At 38.9% G+C, this 19,317-nt stretch overlaps 1 pseudogene; it reads right to left on the bottom strand.

Moving 5' to 3' along the window:
* Positions 1-12,498: 12,498 nt before the first annotated feature.
* LOC122229247 lies at positions 12,499-12,825 on the bottom strand (annotated as a pseudogene).
* Between the last annotated feature and the right edge of the window lie 6,492 nt (positions 12,826-19,317).

The following is a 19,317-nucleotide window of genomic DNA, read 5'->3' as shown; positions in this document are numbered from 1 at the left end:
TTGATCAGTAGTTATGGGTAAGGTGTATGCTGGAGCTCAGAAAGGGAAGAAAAGCAAAGGTAATATGTGTTGAGTGTTTGACTCATACCAGAAATTGTGCTAGCTCATCTTACTGGCTGTAATCTTTCTCCCAATTACTACGGTGTACTATGGGTGATGAATTCAGGCAACAACTATGGACAATCATGTTGGTGTAAAAAAGCAAAGAAGTACAAAAACTGAAAGCATATGGAAAGGGAAAAAAGGAAAGGAAGGAAGGGAAATGAATTTTCTTTGCGGAGGAGTTTTCACATTCTTGCTTAATTATGCCCAGATACGAGGACAGCTATAGGGATCAATTCCACATTTCCCATCAGAAACAGAAAACTTCCAACATGCAGTGACCTTCATAGAGGCTCCATCTTTCTTTGCGATGCATGTACATGTGGCTTGGGGCGGGGGGTGTTTCTTACAAACAAGATTCATCCGACAATGATTTTACACATGGGTTACTTGTTATACCAGACTTCAAGGCTTCCCAGAGAACTTACATTTGAAAATTGGATCTTCTCCTACAGAAGGGGATAAATCCTTTTTCTTACTAAAGTTTCAAATGGTGGGATCTAAAATCTTATTCTGTTAGTAGTCTCCAGACGGAAAAACCACTGGATACATCTGATCTTTTTTCAAGTTGATCTTCAGGGAGTTGGGTCAATATTTAAATGACATAGGAAGAATCTAATATCATTATCTGGAGTTGCCAAATAATAAATAAATGTAAAATAATAATAAATTATTTTATACAAATATAAATAATAAATATAAAATGTAATTAAACAGAGCTATATTGAACATGGGTTGAGGCTGGAGCCTTCAGGGATGAATACCTTACTGAGCCAACTCAGCATGGACAAGGCAGCCACAGAGGATTAACAGCTGGCTGTCCTGGAAAATAGGAACAGTCCTAGCCTGCTTTGTACGTGTGGCTAGCAGGTTACAAGGAGGGGATCCAAACTAGGTCGTCTGAATCAAGAGTCCATGTCCAAATTCAAAAATCTATACTGCTCTTTTATCCTTGCCGGTTATCCCACCACTCAGTAAATGTTAATTGTTGGTGTGAACAAATTCTGTATTCAGTTCTATATATAACTTGCTATGTCTTTGAGTCTCAGCTGATAATATTAATTTGATAGTTTTGAAGACAAATTAATATTACTTAATTAAATTAGGGAAATGCTGACAATGACTCTGAAAATGTATATAATTAGAACTCTGGGCTATATATTGTCCTAGGAAAACAATGGAGAAAATGTTCTAGTCCTCCCATAAAAATATTCACAGTCTAGGAGATAGTAGAGAAATGGTACAAGTAATTCAAATGTGAGCCTGAGTTTGGTAAGAGGTGCAACAGGGGAATAAACCGTATGCAGGGGGTTTTGGTGAGGGAGAAATTGATTACAAATGCAAGCCTAGTGAGTTGCTATTTAAATTAGGCCTAATAAGATACATATGAATTTCTTGGGGCACCTGGGTGGCTCAGTCAGTTAAGCATCTGACTCTTGGTTTTGGTTCAGATCTTGACCTCACAGTCATGAGATTGAGTCCGCATTGGGCTCTGCCCTGAGCATGAAGCCTGCTTGGGATTCTCTCTGCCCCTCCCTTCTCTCTCCTTCTCTCTCTGCCCCTCCCCTGCTCATTCTCTCTCTTTCTCTCTCTCTCTCTCTCTCTCTCACACACACACACATACACACACACACACACTCAAAATAAACATTAAGTATATATATATATTCATATACATATATATACATATATATGAACATATGAATTTCCATTAGTTTCTCTGCTTCCAAGTCCTCTTTCCCATAATGTTTTGGTAATCTCTCACACAGAGATCTTATTTCAGCATAATTCTCAAAATCTCCCTTATTTCCCTATTGATTATTGCATGAAGTACAGATGATTAATCCTAGTTGTCAAGAGCTTTTATCATTAAACTAGTGAATCTCAACCCAAGATGCTTATTAGATTCACTGGCGCCATTGCAGACAACTGAATCAGAAGATTCCCATGGATAACCAGAGTCACAAGGCACGGATCCAGCCTCTGGGTTCTTCCCTCTGTCTCCTTTTGTCTCCCATGTGCATGTGAGCTCACGGGGGCACACAGGAAAACAGACATAAAGCAAAAAATCAGTGAAAAGTGGAGATAGGAGAAAGGGAGAGAGGGACAGGTATGAGAGTGTGTGTGAACAAAACCAGGAGGAGAGGAAAGGACAAAGAGAAAATGAGAGGAGAAAGATGAAAACAGATTCAGTGAAAGATTTGGTAAGATACAAAATGAAGAAAAGGAAAGAGAAAAAGCAAAGGACACAGACAGATATTTGTGAAGAGAATATGATATAGAGAAAAAATATAAAAAGAAATGAAATATCTACTTTCCTCTAGACACTTAGATAGGAGTAGGTGATATTAGTAGTGACAAACTGAGATCCACATAGAAAAGGGATTAGAGAGAGACTGAGATAATGAAATAGAGATAATTTATAAGAAGAAATTTAGGGGCGCCCAGTTGGCTCATTCGGTTAAGCGTCTGACTTCGGCTCAGGTCATGATCTCCCGGTCTGTGAGTTCCAGCCCCATGTCGGGCTCTCTGCTGACAGCTCAGAGCCTGGAGCCTGCTTCAGATTCGGTGACTTCCTCTCTCTCTGCCCCTCCCCAGCTCACAATCTGTTTCTCTCTCCCTCTCTCTCAAAAATAAACATTAAAAAAGAAAAGACATTTAAAAGGAAAAAGTGAAAGAAGAAAGGTAGAAAGAGACAAACAGAAAAGACTAGATGAGCATAGAAAGAAAAAAAGAAGTAGGGAGGAGATGAGCCAAGCATAGGCAGACAGACAGAAGGAACAAATATAAATGGGAAGAAGGAGTGAAAGAGTGCCAGAAGAAAAACAAGAAAGGGGCAGATGTAGAAATAAAGAGAATATGTCCGAGAAGAGAACGCAGGAACAAGAAGAACATAGTAATAATTAAAAGAGGAAAAAGTAAGAAATGAGAGAGAGAAAAAGAAAGAAAGAGAACCAGAAATATAGAGGAAGGCAAGAAGAAGTAGAGGGGACGCATTCAGTTTACCCAAGGTGAGGGTGGCGACTGTAAGACTTGGGGCTGGAGATGATGTTCCATGCTGGGAGGTGGAGCTCTCGGCCAAGTATCTGCTAAATAGGGTACAGCCCAGAGTGTCCCCAAAATCATCACCAAGGAATCCTCTATGGGAATTCATAGGTATGCTCTTGTACCATTCTGCCAGGAATGGATGGAAGGGCTTGCCACTAGCATCGCTGGCATTTTTCTGGCCTTATTTCTGACCTCTTTGAAATTAGGGGCTCGGTCAGTTTACACCAAAAGGAATTGTCAGGAATTACATCTGGGGAAATGCAGAGGAGAGAGGGCACTCTTAAACATGGTGTGAGATCGATGCTACAATTGGAACAGTGAGAACTTACATTTTATTTTTTCTTTAAGTTTTTATTTATTCTGAGAGAGAGAGAGAGAGAGAGAGAACAGGGGAGGGGCAGAGAGAGAGAGGGGGAGAGAGAGAATCCCAAGCAGGCTCTGCACTGTCAGTGTGAAGCCTGATGCGGGGCTCAAACTCACAAACCGTGAGATTACGACCTGAGCTGAAACCAAGACTCAGGCGCTTAACCTACTGAGCCACCCAGGCACCCCAAAAACTTTTAAACCCACTGTCTTATGAGAATCCAAGCATCATAGCCTGTGGCTGCTGGCCTATTAATAGTGGTCTAGTTATATAAATGTGCAACCCCTAGGAGTGAAGGAAAGAAAATCCAGTCATATTTGCAAATGACAAGTTTATGAAAACTACTGAGTTACAGAGAGTGTCATATCATATTCCACGAAGGAAGAAGCTTGCTTGAATTGCACCCTCTGGTAGAATCAATCGTTAAGGTAATGTAGCCATCTCCTTATACCTCTTTGGAACAGCTTCTCTCGATTTTTGACATTCCTTTGTCTTTGTTATAGACCCCAAAACATGTAGAACAATTAGTTTTGGAAACTAATTGTCTGGAAATTTAAGTAATGTGTTTTTATTTTCCTTGCAAGCACCACATTTTTCCAGAATCTCCCCAAAGCGTGAAACTTGCTGTTGAACATGTTGCTCTTGGAAGGCTTTGGCAGATGCATATGAAACTAAAAATAGTAGCTTTCAAAGAAAATTTTTCTCTTATGCCAGGCCATTTTGAGCTGAATCCTCACACTCTGTGGTATCTGTACTTTCCCGTCTGTTGTTTAAAATACTCTAGAAATGCCTGAAAAGACTAGGGATATATAGCCTTTTTTTTTTTTTTTTTTTTTTTTTTTTTTTTTGAGATAGAGAGAGCCTGCAAGCAGGGGATGGACAGAGAGAGAGATGGTGAGGAAGAATCAATCTTAAGCAGACTCCAAGCCCAGTGCATAGCCTGAGGCGGGGCTCAATCTCATGATGTGAGGTCATGACCTGAGCTGAAATCAAGAGTCAGACGCTTAACAGAGCCACCCAGGCGCCCCAAGGGATCTGTAACTTTTAAATAGTAATTATTTCACTCTTAGCTCAATCTAGCTTCACAAGAGCTCTGTGCATAGAGCATGGCATCTAATCATGAATCTCCCTTCAAGATCACAAAGATGTCTTCCTCGCTCCTGCCTTTCTTTCCTTCCATCTTTATTCCTTCCTCCCTTTCTAGTAAGGAAGATTAAGCCTTATAGGCCCTGACTGCTTGAAAACTATTGGTATAATAACATCAAGTTTTCCTGGTGATCAGATTGTTTACCCCAGAGAATTATCTGTGGGGTTTCTGAAGGCCATGAACTGCACACGATTGTAGGAAAACTTCTGAAAGTTTTGTTGTGGAACACATACAATATGCTACACTTGTTCTACACTTGTAGGTACTTGGGCTACATGAGTGAAAATCTTGCACCTATGTACAAATATAGTCATGGGAAAAAAAGAAACTAGAGGTCTAACCCAGAAAGCAAAAGTATATTATGTGACTCTTTGCATATCATGGCTTAATTTAAATCAGGTTTTACTTTGTATTCCAGATTTCAGTTTACTTTTTTACTGCTCATGTTTATTTAAAAAAAAAGCGGGGGTGGGGGGCACCTGGGTGGCTCAGTTGGCTAAGCATCTGACTTCGGCTCAGGTTATCATCTCACAGCTTGTGAGTTCAAGTCCCACGTCAGGCTCTGTGCAAACAGCTCAGAGCCTAGAGCCTGCTTTGGATTCTGTGTCTCCCTCTCTCTCTGCCTCTCCCCTGCTCCTACTCTCTCTCTCTCAAAAATAAATAATAAAACATTAAAAAAAAACTTATTTGAGTCTGGAATTCAGATAGAAACCTAATCAGTAGGACCAAATGATATCATTGAGAAGTGATCCTTCAGGCTCTGTGTGAACACCTTCACTGATGCAGGGCTCACTATTTGAGAAAGCTCCTTTTCTCTTTGCTCAGTGCATTAGTTTGGAAGCTTCAAGAAGCAGATACCAAGAAGGTATTAGGCAGATGTTATGAACTGAATTGCATGTCCACAAAATTTGTATGTTAAAACCTTAAACCCCAATGTGGCTGTATTTAGACATAGGGCATTTGAGGAAGTAATTAAGGTTAAGTGAGGTCGTAAGAGTGGGGTCCTAATTCAATACAACTGCTATCCTTATAAGGAGAGAGAGGAGAGAGAGAGAGAGAGAGAGAGACAGGATATACGCACACAGAGGAAAAATCATATGAGGACATAGTGAGAAGAAGGCAGCCATCTGCAAGGCAAAGAAGAGAGAGGCCCTAGGAGAAACAAACCTGCTGATACCTTGGTTTTTGGACTTCTAGCCTCCAGAACCATGACAAAACAAGTTTCTCTTGTTGAAGTCACCTGATGTGTAGTATTTTATTTTGGCAGTCCTAGCAAATACAGCAGGCAATATATTTATTGGGAGAATCACCTGTGAAGGAAAAAGCGGGAGACAGCAGGAATGGGTAGGGAGAATCTTCAGGTAGCCAGGTATGTCTGATACCCATACAAAGAGAGAAGGAAATAGATTGATAGGAAGAGTCTAATATCTCAGTGTAGTTTTGAGAAAGTTTCATCTAGGTTGGTGAGGACTTCTTGAAAATATTGTCCATCAGAAGAGTTTTGCACAAGGCAGGAGTGGCCTGGCGTAAATGCTGTAACTGTGGTAAGTTATTGGCTGGGAAACATTCCAGATGGATCCAGGGAGGGAACAACTGCAGCTGTCAGTCAGCTGTGTTCCAACAGCAGGTTCTCAAAGGTGGTCTAAGCAGCATGCTTCCCTATCTGCCACCGTCAGCTCTCTTAGAAAGCTCTCCTTATATTAAAAGAAAATCAGAGTATCCACACTTAACACTAAATGCTCCTCTATTACTGACACAAACGAATTAGGATTCTATTGGTTGCAAGTAGCAGGAATTCAGTTGGAACTAGCTTACACAAAAATAACTTTTAGAAAGGTATTTAGTTGACTTACAGAATTTAAGGGTAAAAACTGTTCCTGAGGGTTGGATTGCTGTAATAAATGAGGAAAGTTTCCTCACATTGTTTCTCATGGCTGTTTCTCTCTGAACAACTATAGTTTGCCATAAGAATACATACTGGTTTCCTCAACTATTTGAATTGGAACATCATGGAATATGGCTGCCAACTGTTTCTGAATTTGCATATTCAGGTCACAGACAGCTCAGAGGTAATATTTTTTCATCTCCAGTTCCAGAATTCCAAGGGGAATATTTGAGTGGCCCAGCCTGGGTCGAGTGTTCATTCTGAACCATCAACAATGGTAGGAAAGCAACAATGGTGGGCTTACATTAGACCAGTGGTCCTCAAGCTTGACTGCACAGCGAAATCACCTGCAGACCTTTAAAAATACTGACCACTTACCTCCATCCCCTTCGCCTCACCCCCAGACTCCAAACTCCAGCCCAGGATTCTAACTTAATCAGTTGGTGTGCCATTTGGTCATGGAGAGTTTTAAAACTCTGCAGGTGATTTTAAGGCACATCTCAGGAACATGCATCACCCATGAAGCTAGATGCGTGGGAGGGGGGCGGGAGTGCGAACAACTGCAAAGAAGCGGTCCTGGCAACCACCTGTAGATTCCCACCATGAAGTAAAACTTTCCATTGTTTCTAAGGAACCTTCTTACTTAACCTATTCAATAAAAGCTATATTTCTACACCCCATTTTTAAAGCGTGTCTTGTTTTGCCACGTTTTTGGTTAAAGATTTTATTAAAAACACATGCCAAAAAAATCCTTCATGTACCATAGGAAAAGTAACTTACTCTAGCAGGTAATATATATACCTTATAAAAATAATATTTGTTTAAAAAACCCTCTAACTTGAAATATACTTTTCATACAGAAATAAAAGTCTGAAAATGTATATGCTTCTAAAACAAACCAAACTTTTGGCATAAAACTTATGCTAGCAGATAACTCCTTTTTATAAATTACTTTCTTCCATTGTGGAGGTGAATACCACTTTGGCAGTGGGATCTACTGAGGCCAACTCTTTTCCAGGTTTCACGTTCTGCCTATTCTGGCTCTTCAGAAATGTTTTAAAGCAACCCTGATTGGAATACAATACTAAATTTTTTCTTGACTTTATCTTTATATTGCTTTGGAGAGTCTTGGTAAAACCTGTTTAAATGATTGGTTCTCTTGTAAATTACCATGCTTTCTGATGTTATCGTTCTATTTGGTCAGATACCAAATTTTATTTCCTCAAAATGTATTTAAATATTGTTTCCACTTTCTCACCAATGCTTCATATTGTTAATCTTTTTTTACGTTTTGTTAATCTGATGAGAAAAAAGTGGCAGCTTGTTGTTTTTATTTGCCTTTTACTAATAACGAATGGGGCTGAGAAACTTTGCACACATTTATTGGAATTTTATGTTGACTTGGTTGGGGAGAAGAGGCTTGCTTGTTCTTTATGTATTTTGCGATTCAATGGTTTGTCTTTCTTATTGAAGTCTAGGGGTTCTTTATATATCATAGATATTAAATATCATCTATTATTTATCTTATAAACCATCTATCATCTATTATTTATCACTGAATGTTCCATTTGATTGGCTCAGTATATTTCTTTGGTTTTTACTGTTTTCACTACTACTAAAATAGTGGCAATTTTTCTTCTCTGTACACTATGCTTCATTTGTTTTAATTACTAATTATATTGGCTAAGACTTTCAGAATATTGCTGATTGTTAACAGTTGTTCTTATATTGCTCTTGATTTTAATGGGATTATTTTTGCTATTTCACCATTAAGTTAAAATTTGCTGTTGATATCTAAAAATATTACTTACTCATCAATTTATTTATAAATTACTTAACAGTAATACTTTATATTTTTCTAGGTTTTTTCCAGATTGCTTATTGAAGCTTATTATGTATGTCATTAGTGTCCACTGGGATTATTTTTTTCTTCTTTAATATACTGTAGTTAGTTATATCAACAGATTTCCTAACATTGAACTATCCTTGTATTTGTCAAATAAAGGGTTTTTATTTATAGTATATTCTGGCACTTTTATATACTCGTAAGTGGGGTAAGTCTAGATAATTTTTCTTGGTTCTGTCTTTGTCCAATTTTTCTATTCAGATTATGCATGATTGAATGGGATTGCCGGTGATGCTGAACAAAATAGCACAAACTGTTTGGCTTATATAACAAAATTCATTGTCCCATGGTTCTGGAGGCTTAATGTGAACTCAGGATATCTGCAAGTTTGGCTCTTTCTAAGGACTGGGAAGGGAAGATACGTTCCTCCATCTTTCTTTGTCTCACAGATGGCCATCTCCTGCCATGTCTTCACATCATCTTCCTCCTTATATAATTGTTTCTAAATGTCCCCTTCTTAGAAGAATAGCAGCCATATCAAATTAGGACACATATTAACAATTAAAAAATTTTTTTTTAATTTTATTCATTTTGAGAGACAGAGAGAGACAGAATGCAAGTAGGGGAGGGGCAGAGAGAGAGGAAGACACAGAATCCAAAGCAGGCTCCAGGCTCTGAGTTGTCAGCACAGAGCCTGATGTGGGGCCTGAACTCATGAACCGTGAGATCATGACCTGAGCCAAAGTCATGACCTGAGCCAAAGTCTGACACTCAACCAAATGAGCCACCCAGGTGCTCCTTTAATGACATCATTTTGACTTGATACTTAGGGTCTGTAAAGACGCTGTCCCCAAATAAGGTCACATTCTGAGAAACTAGGGTTTAGGGCTTCAACATATACATTTTGGGCAAGCACAATTCAATACACAGCAGAAGGTTTCCTGTAGTTAGGAATTAGGTAAAACTTTTGGGATAGAAGGAAAAAATACAGGGTAAATCAACAGATATTCAGACAGTAGAGGCATGTCTATGGGTTTTGGGAAGTTATAATATTCCAGTTTTTGATTTGAAACATCTTTTGACTCAAGAATATCTGATCTCAGGAATTATCCTATGAAATACAAGCTGAATTTTAGAATAGAAGTATATGTGTGTCTGAGGCAGGTAGAGAGAAGGTGGGGGGAGGTGTTGAATGTGTCGATACTTAACTAGCGTTTCTAACAGGTCTATTATAGAAGCCCCTGTTTTGCTGTTTAGCAACACTTCATATTCTTATCCTGCTTTCTCCACACTTCTTCTCCCTATACACACTAACAGTAATAATCAAAACTTGCTAAAGGGCATAAGATGCCTCTCCTGAGGAAAGGAAAACATTGCCTATTGCCAGAATCCAGAGCTCTACTAGACTCAATAAGTGAGGGCTGTGAAAAGATGAGACCTAGGCCAAGAGAGAACACCCAGCTCCAGTAGTGTATCAAGTAGAGGTAGTGGGGAAATAGGCAAGTGATTCTGAGGGGGTAAGGGGATGCCTGATTGGTAGCAACTTAACAACAAATTTGCAAAATTCTTGAATATTCAAGAATCATCTCTCACAAGTCTGTCTGAGCTATACCACTCTTAACAGTTCCTCAAAATCTGTTTCCAGTGTAGTCATCCAAAACCAACACATTGTTTACTATACTAGTTTCCTGAGGCTGCTGTAACAAATTACTACAGACTTGGTGGCTGAACGTAACAGAAATTTCTTCTCTCACAGTTCTGGAGGCCAGAGTTCAAAATCTGGTAAGGTCATGCTTCCTCTGGGGGCTGTAGAAGAGAATCCATTCCTTACCTCTTCTAATTTCTGGTGGCTGTCAGCATTCTTCGGCTTTCTTGGCTTGTGACCACATTACTCCATTTCTGTCTCCTTCTTAACATTGCTTTCCCTTCTGTGTGTCTTTTCTCTGTGCGTCTGTCTCTTTCAATGGCCTTTGCCATTAAATTTAGTGCCCATCTGAGGTGCCTGGGTGGCTTAGTCAGTTAAGTGTCCAACTCTTGGTTTTGGCTCCAGTCATGATCTCAGTCTTGAGATTGAGCCCAGTGTCAGGCTCTGTGCTGGGTGTGGACCCTGCTTAAGATTCTCTCTCTCTCTCTCTCTCTCTCTCTCTCACTCTCTCTCTCTCTCTCTCCCTCTGCCCCTCCTCCCTCCTTCCTTCCCTCCCTCATTCTCTCTCTTAAAAAAAAATTAGGGTCCACCTAGATAATCCAAATGATTTCTCATCTCAAGATGTTTAACTTAATCACGTGCAAAAAAAATCTCTTTTTCCAAGTAAAGTAACATCTGTAGTTTAAAGGATTAAGATGTAGGCATATATTTTTGGAGTGTGGGGGTACACCATCCAGCCCATTACATTTACTATAGTCTAAAATTCATATTAGAGGGGCGCCTGGGTGGCTCAGTCAGTTAAGCGTCCGACTTCGGCTCAGGTCATGATCTCGCAGCCAGTGAGTTGGGGTCCCGCGTCGGGCTCTGTGCTGACAGCTCAGAGCCTGGAGCCTGCTTCAGATTCTGTGTCTCCCTCTCTCTCTGCTCCTCCCCCACTCACACTCTGTCTCTCTCTGTCTCTCAAAGATGAATAAATGTTAAAAAAATTTATAAAATTCATATTAGATTGATGTTAAAATTTAAGAGAACAGAGAAAACGAGAGGAATATTTTTTTTAATATTTACTTTTTGAGTGACACAGAGAGAGTGGGGGAAGGGTGGAGAGAGTGGGAGACCCAGGATCTGAAGCACACTCCAGGCTCTGAGCTGTCAGCACAGAGCCTGACATAGGGCTCAATCTCATGAATTATGAGATCATGACCTGAGCTGAAATCAAGAGTCAAGCATTTAACTGACTGAGCCACCCATGTGCCCTGAAAGTGAGAGGAATATTATGTTATTATTATGGACATGAAATCTGGAGCCAGACTAGTTTAAATACCAGTTCCATCACTACCTAGCTGTTAGCACTGTTACTTATTGTCTCTGTGCCTCTATTTCCTCATCTGTAACATGAGATAATAATGCCTGGTTTATTGGGTTGGTTTGAAGATTAAATTGCCCATAGTAATATATGTGTTTGTTATTAGCATTTTTATTATTGTTATTATTAAGTAGAGGGAGGTTGGCTGGATTTCCAAGATTCATGAAAATAGTGGCCTTTATTAAAGATTGAAAATCTTCTACTGTGCAAGACCAGAAATTTGCCATTTAGAAGTCCACAAACTAGGTTTGAAAGGAGTGGACTAAAGATCCAACTTCATTCATCTGTACATTCCAATTTTGTCTCAGGTCTGTCTTGAAAATGGTAACAGGCTGCTTTGTTTTCCTGGTTCCTCTTTTGAATTGGAGAGGAGAATGTATACCTTCTACTTGGTCAAAATGGCTTAAGTTTGTCTCTTCCTCCAACAGTTCCAGATTTAGGAAAAAGCAAACTTTGAAAACCTTGAAAGATGTGTTAATGCTATATGCTTTCACCATCACAATTTGAATCAGCGTCACTAGAACATTCATTCAGATTCATTATGGTGCAAGAACAGAAATGCTAGTCCACTAAGCACTCATGTTAGTGTGTATTTAATAAAATAAATAGATTCTGACACCCTGGTAAATTATGTGAGGGGGAAGGTAAGAAATATAAAATATAATTAACTCACATAAGTCATTTTGATGCCTTTCCTCTGCAAGTATTAAAATGTCTTTGTTGCTTCCTCTAGGAATTACTTAAAACACTGACATATTATGCTTCTTCTATAGAATTTTCAGATAGCCAATTATGTGGTTTAGAAAGTTAAAAAGAAGAAAAACTCTAGAATTCCATTTTCAAATTGACCCTCATTTGTAGACCATAGATTCATTCAAATAAAAATTATCTTCCACGATCTGGTCAATTATATAGGCAATTACTATTTAATGCTTTGTTCTATTTTCTGACTTCAATTTTAAATCCAATTCAATTGAACTTTTAGTTTATTTTGTTTTGTTTTTTTAATTTTTAAGATCCCTTTTATTTAATTAATTAATTATTATTATTTTTTTAACGTGCTCCAGCGGGTTTTATTAAAGAAGACTTTTGCACGGTTTACTTTTCACCGGTGTGTTCTCACATGCTTCTAATGACATCAGAATCACCTGGATCATGACGGCCGCTGTGCAAAACTATGCAGTATTTCCCACACACTGCACCCCGTTCAATAGTATTGCCACTGTAGTGACAGACGCCCGTTTTGGCCAACATGGCACAGTATCCCGTTTCGGATTTCCTCAAGGCCAGGCATTTGTTGAGGAGGATGACTAGTTTTGCTTGCCACATGTGATCATTTCCAGTCTGCTTATACCCCAGTGCGTACTTTCCACTTTTCACAGTGAGTTGGAGCCTGGAGTTGATTCACTCCAGTGACTTTTTCATCGTCTTTGTGGCCACCCTCTTCCTGCCTTAGGCGCGGGATGGTCCCAAGCAAGAGCAGTTGCCAAGATGGATGGGAGTGAGAAAGGATAAGATCTCTTTTGTTAAAAATAAATATAAGACCCTTCTGGGGGTGGGCAGAATGGGAAATGCTAAATAATTCAAATAATTGGTATGAAAAATGTCAGTTGTAATGAACAAAACTGTGTTTCTGAAAGTAGCTTTTTATCTGTGTTATTATTACTCACGTTTGATTTGCCTGGCCAGAAACAAGAAAGCGTCAGGCTGTTAGATCCAAAAAAGTGGTCTCGTGACCATGGTGAGGTAAAGTCAGGAAAATAACGTATATTTCGAAGTTATTCTTAGGATTCTCTATTACTCTACATTTATGCGACTACTCAGTAATAATGTACGTTGAAAAAATATTTAGCTCCATTAATTGCATAATAAAATGTACTGTTTATAAAGTGTATCTAAGGGCTGAGAAAAGCAGCTCAATATTTATTATGAGTTATCCAAATTTAACACTATGATCAGATGACTTTCATTTTTGCTCTTAATAACTTAAATTTTATTTTATTTATTTTTATTTTTTTAAGTTTATTTATGTATTTTGAGAGAAAGAGAGAGAGAGTGAGCAAGCAGGGGAGGGGCAGAGAGAGAGGGAAAGAGAGACTCCCAAGCAGGCTGTGCACTGTCAGCACGGAGCCCGACGTGGGGCTCTATCTCGCGAGTTATGACATCCTGACCTGAGCTGAAATCAAGAGTCAAACGCTTAACTGACTGAGCCACCCAGGCACCCCATTAATTACTCAGGTGTTAAAGAAGCCTTTTGCATGAAGTTTCTCTCCACTTATGCTTTCAGTTAAGTTCGTAAGTAAAACCGGAGGCAACTAGAGACAAAATGACAAGTTACCACACGTCCCCAGGTGCTTTCTCTGACTCCTACCTTTTCCCTCACCTGCAAAATTCTCCAGTGAAAAGACTAAGAGAAAATCCTCATTGTAGACAAAAGTGATGAGTCTGCTCAAGCTTATTTTAAAAACAGGCTACTTCCTTGGTCACTAATTGCTTTGTTTTATGTGTAAGTTCCCTGCAGAGTTTCCCAGGTCCTTCATAATCTTTTCTCCTCCTATCACAGTACTTCCCCAGCCATTATCTCTACCTCATTAGGTCAGTTACTCTGTGGCTTTTCACAGGTACTACTAATCTACCACTTAATCCCCTTGTCTTCATCCACTAACAGAGCCCTCCCTACTTTAATCCAGACTTTTTCAAATTAATCCATCCATTTTCCCTTGTAGCACCTGATCCCACTTACACACTTTCATATACACTGATTATTTACAATGTGCCCTCCCAGGGACTGCAATTTTTATGAAAGTCGGGCATTATCTCTACGCTAGTGCCTGGCATTTGTTAAGTCATACATATTTGTTAAATACTTTTGTTTATAAGTATTTGCTTTACTTCCTCTCCAACTTGCAATAAATTTGCAAATATTCTCATATGGGGAAAATACCTGTTATTCTTTTTGAATCCACAGATGCTTCTGGACAATCTGTCTGCCTCCTAAAATACCAGTGACTTCATGGATACTTCAAAAATCGAGGCTCATTAAAATCATGAGGCACTAGGGAAGGTCAAAGGAAGAACAAGCAAGAAGGTGGGGAAGAATGAGGCACGTGAGTTTCCGTAAGCGCTTTTTTAGCACACAGAGAGGAAGTATGTTATGCTTCACCTACTATCTCATCTAAAAGAGAATATCACAATAATGAAGTTTTTTGGAGCTGAATGTTTATAGCAGAACATTTGCAGGATATAAAGGAAAACATTGAAGGCTTCTGTGTTTCTGTTGTCTCTAAAAGGAGGCAAGAACAAGCCATTTCTATGCAAGTCCACAACCAGATGATTTAGGGCAAAAGGCATTGCACTCTAAAGAGAGATTATCGTGTAGGGAAGATATTGACATGCAAAGATGCATCCTATTTTCCTCCTCATCCTTGGAATTTCACGTCCCAGGCAAAACAGATGACTCATATTACTGTAGAACAACCCACACCCACAAATCTTGCCAGAACTGTCTCGAAGGAAATCCTCAACTTTCATATCAACCTGGTCATGTCATTATTTTTCAAATACTCTTACAAAAGGAGTGTTTCATCATGACCTTGACATCCTTGGGAATAATTCAAATGAACTCTACTCCATCACAAAGGGAAAAATCTCCCATTATTTACATTTAACAGACCTGTTTTTCCCCCTCCTGATTTAAAAGCCCAATATCTGACTACATTTTTTTTCCTTTTGTACATATAATATTTTTGCCTACAATACTGCTTTTTCTCTCTGTCTGCCTTTGAAGATAGACTCATATTTCAGTCTTAACTTTGTTTCAGGTCAGTAAAGTCAAACCAGAACTGTAACGTATTTGGCAGAACATGTCATGGTCTTTGAGCAAAACCTGTATCTCTCCCTTCCTATTGTTTTGCACTAACCTTGACTGGGTGCTTTTCAGGCTCTCGCTTTTGCTCACCAGTTTTTTTTTGTTTGTTTTTTGTTTTTTTAATTGAAGTAAAACTCACATAACATAAAATTAGCCATTTTAAAGTCATTTGGTGGCGTCGAGTGCATTTACAATGCACTCACTAATTCTTTTACTTCTCTCGAGTTGACCATATTTAACAAACTTTTGTTATCTCTTCATGACTGAGCTCAACCCTGTGCCTTCAGCTCTCACCAGTGTCTAAATCCTCTGAGAAGGCAGAAGCCTCACACACTTCCTAGCTTTTCACCTCTTGTACGCCTTCTTTTCTCAGCGGTCCCTCTCTCATATTGCCTCCACTTTGTTGGTACCCTGTGCCCCCAAATACCCTCTTTCCTTTGCATTCTTTTTTTTTTAATGTTTATTTATTTGAGAGAGACAGGGAGAAAGGGAGAGAGAGAGATGAGCGGGAGAGCATGTGTGCAAGCAGGGAAAGGGCCAAGAGAGAAGGAGACAGAGGATCTGAAGCGGGCTCCATGCTGACAGCACAGAGCCCCCCGCGGGGGAGGTGAAATCAGGCACTTAACCAACTGAGCCACCCAGCCTCCCTTTCCTGGCATTCTTAATCAATTCTTTCTTCTTTCTACCTGTTTCCCTGGTCCATGATTTCTCCACTCTGTGAAAGGCTTTAGTCCATTCTTATCTCTTGACTGCCGCCTGCTCTTCTAAACTTCTCAAGAGAGCCATCGTATTCTGTTGCTCATTTAAAAAAGTCATCTATTTACAATTTAACCCATGCCCCAGATTCCACTAAAACTGTTTTTGTAAAAGTCACCTCTCATTTACCAAACTGAAGATCTTAATTATAATTTTCAAAGACCTTTTAACCACATTTGACCCTGTTGACCTGGGCCTACTATTTGATCTGAAACACTGTTGGTCTTTGGTTTTTGTGCTATGTCTCTTTCAGGATTCTGTTTCCATCCCCTCTGGGAAAAAAAAAAAAGAAAGAAAACATTGGGTGCGGGGCCAACTCTGGGAAAGCCATCCTTTAAATTGAATTTTTTAAAACTTCATATTTGGCTTTCTATTCACTTTATACACTTCCATGGTTGACTTCACAATCTCTCATTCCATCTCCTGTCTTCTGTTGTAGTTGTTCTGCAAACTGAAAAAACAGCTCCAACAGCAAATGAGAATGAACTTTTGTCTTGTGAAGGTTTGGAAGCATAACATGAAATTGTTCACCCTAAGCACAAAACTACTTCGAAGGTCTGAGTTTTATCTTAACTCAGGTGGATTTTATATTCCACTTGATATTATATTTATTGTTCTTTAATTTATAAAACTTGTAACTAAAATGTCAGGTGAGGTAGTCTGTCCTTGGGAATGATTATTGTGTTTGCTTAAACCTCATAACCATGTACTGTGGGTCCCCCTCCAACTCTCTGGGGATTTGGTGACTCTGTGTGGCAGCGAGAGGCATTTAAGCTTTCCTCAGTCACTTCTGACTTTGAGTTCCTGCTGTTTCTGATGTAGTTCATTTTATATACTATTTCACTATCCTTCTAGTACCATCCATCCCTGTCAGAACACCATCACCCCAAGTGTAGAAGATAAACTTCTTTCTCTGCAGTTTTCTAAATACAGCTGACACAATGAATTCAAAGGTGCAGCACTCAGTAGAGTTTTGATGTACCTGATGACAGTTATTTAATAAGTAACTTCAAAGCGACATTAGCCATTCTTGTTCATCCGTATTCGCAGTTACCCATCATGCGATACCTTTCCATTTGCCTAGGCCTGTCCTCTAAGGATGTTCTGCATCGACACATTCTGAGAATCATTTTCTTAACGTTTTCCTGGAAACTGAATTCTTTCAGCAAGAGCTACGTGCCATGAGCTTAGTTTTAAAATTTGTTTTCCCATTGCCAATGCTTGAGATCACTTGTCCTAGGAGAACACCCTGTAGTCTCCTATGACTTAGTGTAAACTTACTGTGCTGCTAAGTATATAGACCCTTTTTGTGCATATTCTATTTTGAGAGGTCAAACTCTTTGGAAATGACTTCCAAAGATGTATCTCTGGCCTGACTTCTATTGAGCTTTTGTTCTGTATCTTTAGAACGTCCCCAGCACATCCCTGGCATTTCAAAATTAACAGAGCCCGAAATTGCACTTTTTATTAATTCCTGCAAGTCTGTTTTTCCTGTTGTGTTCTTTATCTTAAATAAAAGATCATCATTCACTTGGGCGCTTTCTCTGCGAACCTTTCATCTGTGACCTCATGCTTCTTTCTTTCCTCGCTTCCTTCGTATGTATTCATTCGGTTACCACATCTTGTCAATTCTACCACTGAAATATTTTTGGGATTTGTTATCTCTTCTCACTTACCACTTACAGTACTTCTGCCCTCTGCTCACTTCCTCTCTCACTTGGGTTATTGCATTTCTCCTTGCCTGTGTTTCCATTGTCATTCTCTATATTGAATTTCTTCTATGCATTCCACAGTTCAGTTAACTCTCGATGCACTTATTTTCTGAACAATTCATTTACTGAACAGCTACTGTATGGCAAGCATTGTGATAAATGCTAAGGATAGGAAAAAAAAAAAAGCAGCAAATGAGCTTCTGCCCTCAGAGTTTCATTTTAAGTTTCCGCAGTTTTGGTTATACTGTTTTCTCTGAATTAAAAAAAATGTATATTTAATTAATAAAAATATATACATTCAATTAATAAAATATGTATATTTAATAGATTTTATTCTAGTCTAGTTAGCATACGGTTGTAGTCATACAGGTGTACAATTTAGGGATTTAGGGATTCAACAATTCCATATATTTCTCAGGGCTCATCAAGATAAGTGTACCCTTTAATCTCCTTCCCCTATTTCACCCATTCCCCTCCCCCCCCACCTCCCCTCTGGTAACCTTCTCTTTGTTCTTTATAGTTAAGAGTGTGTTTCCTGGTTTCTCTCTTCCTCTCTCTTTTTCCTTTGTTCATTTGTTTCGTTAAATTCTACGTATGAATGAAATCATATGGTATTTGTCTTTCTCTGACTGACCTATCTAACCTAGCATAATACTCTCTAGCTCCATCCATGTTGTTACAAATGGCAAGATTTCATTCTTTTTTTATGGCCAAGTAATATTCCATTGTATACATATATCTCCTTTATCCATTCCTCAGTCAATGGACACTTAGATTACTTCCATAATTTGGCTATTGTAAATAAGGCTGCAATAAACATAGGGGAAATTAGTATTCTTGTATTCTTGGGGTAAACATCCAGTAGTGCAAGGGCTGTATCATAGAGTAGGTAGTTCTATTTTTAATTTTTTGAGGAACCTCTTTACTGTTTTCCACAGTGGATGCACCAGTTTTCATTTCTACCAACAGTGCACAGGGTTCCTATTTCTCCACATCCTCACCAATGCTTGTTGTTTCTTGTGGTTTTTGATCTTAGCCATTCTGACAGGTGTGAAGCGACATGGCATGTGGTTTTGATTTGCATTTTCCTGATGGTGAGTGATGTTGAGCATCTTTTCAGGTGTCTGTTGGCCATCTGGATGTCTTCTTTGCAAAATGTCTATTTAGATCCTCTGCCCATTTGTCAATCAGATTGTTTTACTTTTGGTGTTTACTTGTATAAGTTCTTTCTATATGTTGAATATTAACTCCTTAATGGATATTTTATTTGGAAATATCTTCTCCTTTTCAGTGCATTGCCTTTTTGTTTTCTTGATGGTTTCTTTTGCTGTGCAAATGCTTTTTGTTTTGATGTAGTCTCAATAGTTTATTTGCTTTGTTTTCCTTGCTTTAGGAGAAATATCCAAAAATAATGTTGCTACAGCCAATGTCAGAAAAAATTTTGCCTGTTTTCTCTTCTAGGATTTTTATGGTTTCAGATCTCACATTTTGGTCTTTTATCCGTTTTGAGTTTATGCTTGTATATGGTGTCAGAAAATGGTTCAGTTTCATTCTTTTGCATGTAACTGCCCAGCTTTCCCA

This window comes from Panthera leo, chromosome C2 (assembly GCF_018350215.1).
Source record: "Panthera leo isolate Ple1 chromosome C2, P.leo_Ple1_pat1.1, whole genome shotgun sequence".
Taxonomy (NCBI): domain Eukaryota; kingdom Metazoa; phylum Chordata; class Mammalia; order Carnivora; family Felidae; genus Panthera; species Panthera leo.
The sequence above is the reverse complement of the archived record's forward strand: the minus strand, read 5'-3'. Positions and strand labels throughout refer to the sequence as shown.